The sequence below is a fragment of the Austrofundulus limnaeus genome, unplaced genomic scaffold (assembly GCF_001266775.1).
Source record: "Austrofundulus limnaeus strain Quisiro unplaced genomic scaffold, Austrofundulus_limnaeus-1.0 Scaffold173, whole genome shotgun sequence".
NCBI lineage: Eukaryota > Metazoa > Chordata > Actinopteri > Cyprinodontiformes > Rivulidae > Austrofundulus > Austrofundulus limnaeus.
Genome location: NW_013952575.1, coordinates 553,848 through 560,284, shown reverse-complemented (window position 1 = coordinate 560,284; position 6,437 = coordinate 553,848). Strand labels below are relative to the sequence as shown.

The 6,437-nt window shown below is 39.3% G+C and overlaps 1 protein-coding gene across 1 annotated transcript in view; it reads right to left on the bottom strand.

The window, feature by feature from the left end:
* Window positions 1-6,437, bottom strand: part of kitlga (kit ligand a) — a gene marked incomplete at its 3' end in the record, with an annotated part of 72,217 nt that overhangs the window by 21,908 nt on the left and 43,872 nt on the right.

Genomic DNA, 6,437 nt, shown 5'->3' with positions numbered 1-6,437 from the left:
TGCTGGAGGTTTCTTCCTGATTAGCAGGGAGTTTTTCCTCTCCACCATTTGCTCAGGATGGGAGACTGTGATGAAGTGATTCAACACAATCTGCTTGTTTCCTTAGATGTTTTTTTTTTAATAATTTGTTGTGACTTGTGACTATATAAATGAATTGAATTCATACAAATTACTTCCATCTCCTACTCATCAACTTCAGACAGCAGACAGGAACAAGAGGAAAGCTATACTTTGTGTCAGGGCAGGGTCCCAGTTCACACGTCATTATTCATTATTTGCAGCTTAACCTCTGTGAACTAATAAACATATTTCGACAATAACAAAACTGTGAAGATTTTACAAAAAAGGCATTATAGCCAAAATGTATAAAAATATAAATACTGTCTTTAAAACAAATCAGTTTGTAAACTCAAATACAAGTAATGCTAAATTATGTTGAGCTGTTCTGAAACAGTTGCATTAAGTGCCTGTGAAGGAAATTTTGTGTCTGATTAACTCATACATGTCAAGTTGTGTGGCTTGTCTGTAATTTACACTGATTTTCAGTCATTTTGTAGGACGTATAGAGCAATCTCAGTTTTTTTCATGTTTTAAAGACGTTTTTCAAAAATGTTTCAAATTTATTTAACATGTCAGAGCCCCCCGTGTATGATTAATAAGGATTTTGTTGCAAAACTTACAGATTTTTGGGGCTCATTATACACGTAAACGTCCAAAGAGGTTGACATGTACTGTTTGTTAACTGAACTTTAGATCCGGTGTTGTATTCTACACTTTGTGATCAAATTGCAGTCATATCCTTTAAATAGAGAGTATCTCTATCAATGTGGCCCTTTCTGTAACATCAAAAAAACTTGTTTAAAGGCTGCGTCACACAAGGCAAGATTTTTAAATTGTCGGACGGTTTTCAAAGACTGACACACACCACACATGAAGAAAAAAAAAATCATGGATACAGCGGGTAAAATAAGTATTGAACACGTCACCATTTTTCTCAGTAAATATATTACTAGAAGTGCTAATGACATGAAATTTTCACCAGATGTCGGTAACAACCCAAGTGATCCATACATACAAAGAAATCAAACCATAAATGTCCAGAAATGAAGTTATTTGTAATAATGTGGAATGGCACAGGGAAAAAGTATTGAACACATGAAGAAAGGGAGGTGTAAAAAGGCATGGAAAGCCAAGACACCAGCTGAACTCTCTCAGCAATTAGAAAGCAAGCCCGCCCCTTGTCAGTGCAAGTTAATATCAGCTGGTTCAGTCCCAAATGATGGCCAGGTATCACACAAGAACCATCTGATGATGGGTAAAAGTAAAGAGCTCTCTCAAGACCTTCACAACCTTATTGTTGCAAAGCATAATGATGGCATCGGTTACAGAAGAATGTCTAAACTTCTGAAGGTTCCAGTGAGCACTGTTGGGGCCATAATTCAGAAGTGGAAAGTACATTATTTCACCATAAACCGACCACGACCAGGTGCTCCTCACAAGATTTCTGACAGAGGAGTGAAAAKAATTATCAGAAGAGTTGTCCAAGAGCCAAGGACCACTTGTGGAGAGCTTCAGAAAGACCTGGAATTAGCAGGTACGATTGTTTCAAAGAAAACAATAAGTAATGCACTGAACCACCATGGCCTGTATGCAGGCTCACCACACAACACTCCACTGCTGAAGAAACAGCATGTTGAAGCTCCTTTAAAGTTTGCTGCACAACATTTAAACAAGCCTGTGTAATACTGGGAGAATATAGTCTGGTCAGATGAGACCAACATTGAACTGTTTGGATGCCAGAATACACATCMTGTTTGGAGGTCAAATGGCACTGCACATCAGCCCAAAAACACCATACCAACAGTGAAGTTTGGAGGTGGGAACATCATGGTGTGGGGCTGTTTTTCAGCATATGGTACTGGCAAACTTCAAATAATTGAAGGAAGGATGAGTGGAAAAATGTACAGAGACATTGTTGATAAAAATCTGCTTCCATCTACCAGGATGATGAAGATGAAACGTGGCTGGACATTTCAGCAAGACAATGAGCCCAAACACAAAGTCAAGGAAACTCTCAGTTGGTTTCAGAGAAAGAAACTAAAGCTGCTGGAATGGCCCAGCCAATCACCTGACCTGAATCCAACAGAAAATCTATGGAAAGAACTAAAGATCAGAGTTCATAGAAGAGGTCCABGAAACCTTCAAGATTTGAAGACGGTTTGTGTGGAAGAATGGSCCAAAATCACACCTGAGCAATGCATGCCACTAGTTTCTCCATACAGGAGGYGTCTTGAAGCTGTCATTGACAACAAAGGCTTTTGTACAAAGTATTAGATAAATTTCAGTAAGTGTGTTCAATACTTTTTCCCTGTGCCATTCCACATTATTACAAATAACTTCATTTCTGGACATTTATGGTTTGATTTCTTTGTATGTATGGATCACTTGGGTTGTTACCGACATCTGGTGAAAATTTCACGTCATTAGCACCTCTAGTAATATATTTACTGAGAAAAATGGTGACGTGTTCAATATTTATTTTACCCGCTGTATACCAGATTTGGTCCTACAGTGTGTGTGGTGTACAGCCACATGGCAAGAAACCATGCATCACACACGAAAAGATATTTCATTCAAGAAGATTCAGATGTCAGATTTGAAATCACGCAAGACTTCAGATGTTAGTGGAAAAAATCTCACGTGAGCTCCACAGAGAGTTCAGAGTAAATAAACATTTGCAATGAGGAAAAAAACAAAGTTGATTGTTTGTGGACAATTTTTTACCAGAGGAAAAACAATTCCATAGCACTTTTAACGTCCAGCAGACTTTCTGGTGAGTCATGACAGTTTTTTTGTCTTCTGTATTTTGGAATCCCCTCTTTGTTTATGTCAACTTGCTTTCTGATTGGCTGCACGTCTCATTCAGCAGGTTGGGAGCTTGTCTGTTCTCGGGTGAACGCTACACACAATGTGATATTGGGCCAAAAATTCACACATGTTGAAAATCCCCGATTCGAGGTTGGAGCGGTCCTTCACTTAACTCACCAACCATGCTAGAAATATCTGCTCAGACCATCACAATAATCTGGACTTCTTTAAGATTGTTGGAAGGAGAAATTCGGGCGAGAATTTGGCATAATTGCCAAAGGATCAGTTGCAGGACCTCGGCTCTGGAATAACCTCCCACTGCCTGTGAGGTCTGCTGGGTCTCTAAATGAGTTTAAGTCTCTGTTAAAAACTCATCTGTTTAAACAGGCATTTGAGTCTGAAGAGCAGGATCATTAGGCCAGCTTTTGCTGTTTTGTTTGATTTTATTGTTCATTTTATTACTGTACTTTGTTCATTGTTTTTATTTTATGCACCTGTGCAGCACTTTGGTTTTTATTGTGCTTTATAAATAAACGATGATGATGATGATGATAATTATCCTGCCGTGTAACACAGCCCTAAGATACCAATGTCTGATGTACAAGGTACCGCCCCCATGGGTGTGACCAGGAAATTTGGGATTAGGGACACTAGCGTGAACCTACAGCACTGCAGCTGTTTTGCTTTACTGAAACCAAGGCCTCAAACTCACAGGCCCCGCCTGGCTGACAGGCTGAGAACTGACTGAATGTTTTTTTCTGCAAACTTAGTGTGACTTCTAATTTTGAACATGTTTTTCTTACACCTGTATGTGATTTCTCGGGCATAGATTACATTGTGAAAATAAACCTACATGGTTACTAACTAATCAATTTGTGCCATTATAGAACAGATCAAAACGTTTGCTTCTGCTTTTAGAGGAAAAGGTTTGTGTATTTAAAAAAGTTCTAGCTATCATAGGTTTTTAAAAATACTGAAACAAAATATCGTGCTCAAACACATTAACTGCATCTAAAATTAGATTCTTAATATTTTTGATAGTTTCGAGATGCTGAGTCTGTGGGGCTAATGATGCTTGTACGTCTCCAACCTTTTGACATCAAATGAGTGATATTTGAATAGCTGGATTAATAAATGAATAAAATCTATACAAATCGGTTAACCTCTTGAGCCTCATGCCCCTGGTATTGGGGGCAAACAGCATTTTCTGTTTCTGTGTCTTTGACAGATCTTAACAGAAGTTAAAAGAAATAGAAAATGAAAAATGCTGTTTTGCCCCCGGTACCACGGGAGTGGGGCTCAAGAGGTTAAACAAACATATCCATTTGAAAAAGAAATTTCCTTTTGACACAGTGAAGCACATAATGGCACCTTGTCAACCTGAAACACTGCTGAAACCAGAAAGCCAGGATTTTAGTTAGAAATAGGGCCCCTCTCAAGTTGGATACACAGCAAGTGCCTGAAATAAAATTGCACATTTGTTCTAAAGTCGTACGATGTGAGAAAGCAGAACAGGTGCTACCAGTTAGAGGAGAATCTGTGGTTTTACTCCTCTGGAACAAATGGTCATCCCTGTGGCTTTCTTTTTTTTGAGAACAAACAAAAGCTAAATGAAAACAGCAGTGCACCCAGCAGGATCTGACATGACTGTTAAGTGATGACAGCAATATCAACCCCTTTTCCCCAAGTTTTCCCAGGTTTCCTTTGCAGGTTCTCAGTTCAAGCCAAAATGCTCGATTTTCACTGGCCAGCAAGTCCTGCAGTAGCTGTTGAAAACATACATTTTCTTTTCCAGTTTAGGAGGGCCTATAGTACCAGGGGACTGAGGCGTTTGATTAAATTAGGCAGCAGCCCAACTTGAACATGCCTGTAGTGCTTTGTGGTCTTCCTTTTTAATTTGTGTGACTTTTTAGTAGGTCTCACATAAAAGGGAAAAATGTAAATGCTATAAATATATCATTTTGGGTTGTTGAAAAATGTGAAAAACTGTGTTTTTCTACAATGTTTTATTTACAAATGTAACGATTTGATATAACATCTATTAAGTCAAGAAAATAGATGAAAAAAGTTACATGACAGCAAAGGTTGGAATGGGTCTAAAATAATATTTTCTTTAGTTATGGGCTAATTTTCCCTCTGGGATGTAAAAAAAAAATCCTGTCTAGGAGTTGCTGAGAGACTTCACTGGTTTTGACAGTTTTGGATTAACGTCACTGCAGTCCTGCAGAATTGTTACCAGCATTTTATGGTTTATAAAACCGGACTGAGACGGTTGATTTAGTTTATGTCAGCTATGCAAAGTAGGATGTTCTTGGGCTCCCATCATGGTATCATTTCTTGAACACCTATCCATCCATTTTCATCCCCAAATCTGTAGTTGTGATACAGGAGCAACAAGTGGAGATAGGAAACCCAGACATCCCTTTCCCCAGTGACATCCTACAGCTCCATCAGGGGGATCTCAAATGTTCCCAGGCTAGACAAGACATATTTTCCCTACAACAAAGTCAGGATCTGCCCAAGGAACCCCTCCCCATGGAATGTGTCCAGAAACACATCAGGGATCCCTCTCTACAAAGAGAGGCATCCATGAAGTATCTTAATCAGATCAGTGAACCACCTCAGCTGACTCCACTGGATGTGGAGGAGCACTGGTTCTACATTTAGCCTTAAAGATAAAGGATGAAGAAATGTAGGAAGTTAATTTTAGTGGCTTGAATCCAGAGTTTGGTTCCTTTTGTCATGATCAATAAATGAGTGCTGTGGATCATATGTAGACTAATAACTTGTAAGCTTTGCTTCTTTGCTCATCTCCTTCATTACCATGACAAACTGGAGATGAAGTTCCACATCTCAGATCAATCACACACCAATGTACACATCCTCTTTTAGGCTTTAGGCAAAAACTCACCATCTGCCCAGAATGGGAATTTCACCTTTTCTGATTGGCCTCAAAATTAGAGGAGCCAAGTCGAATCCTGTCCACTTTACAATGAAAAAACAAGTCTGCAGTTAGCCATTACTGATGCACATTTAAAGTTCAAATTCCAATCAATTCAATTTTCAATTCAGTTTATTTATTTATCACCAAGTCACAACAAATGTTATCTCAGGGCACTGTGCAAAGGACAATCAATCTGAGGAAGCCTGCATACTGGGTTGGATCTCTTTGTCGCAGTCTCCCATCCTGAGCAGCACATTGGCAACAGCAGAAAGAAAAGATTTCCTGTAAACAGGTTGACTGTTCAATCCCCTGTTTCATTCGTCTCAGTCATGTCTTTGGGCAAGACACCTAACTCGCCTTGCCTACTGGTGGTGGTCAGAGGGTCCGATGGTGTCGGTGCATGGCAGTCCTGCCTCCTTCAGTGTGCCCCAGGGCAGCTGTGGCTACATTGTAGCTTACTGCCATCAGTGTGTGAATGGGTGAATGATTGAAGTGTGAAGCCGTAGGGACTTAAGAAAAGTGCCATATAAGTTCATACCATTTACCTGGCACTGTTTACTTAGTTTTTCTCTGTCTTTTTTTATTCAAACAAAGGTCTTTGTTGATAACAATTATATGTAATAAT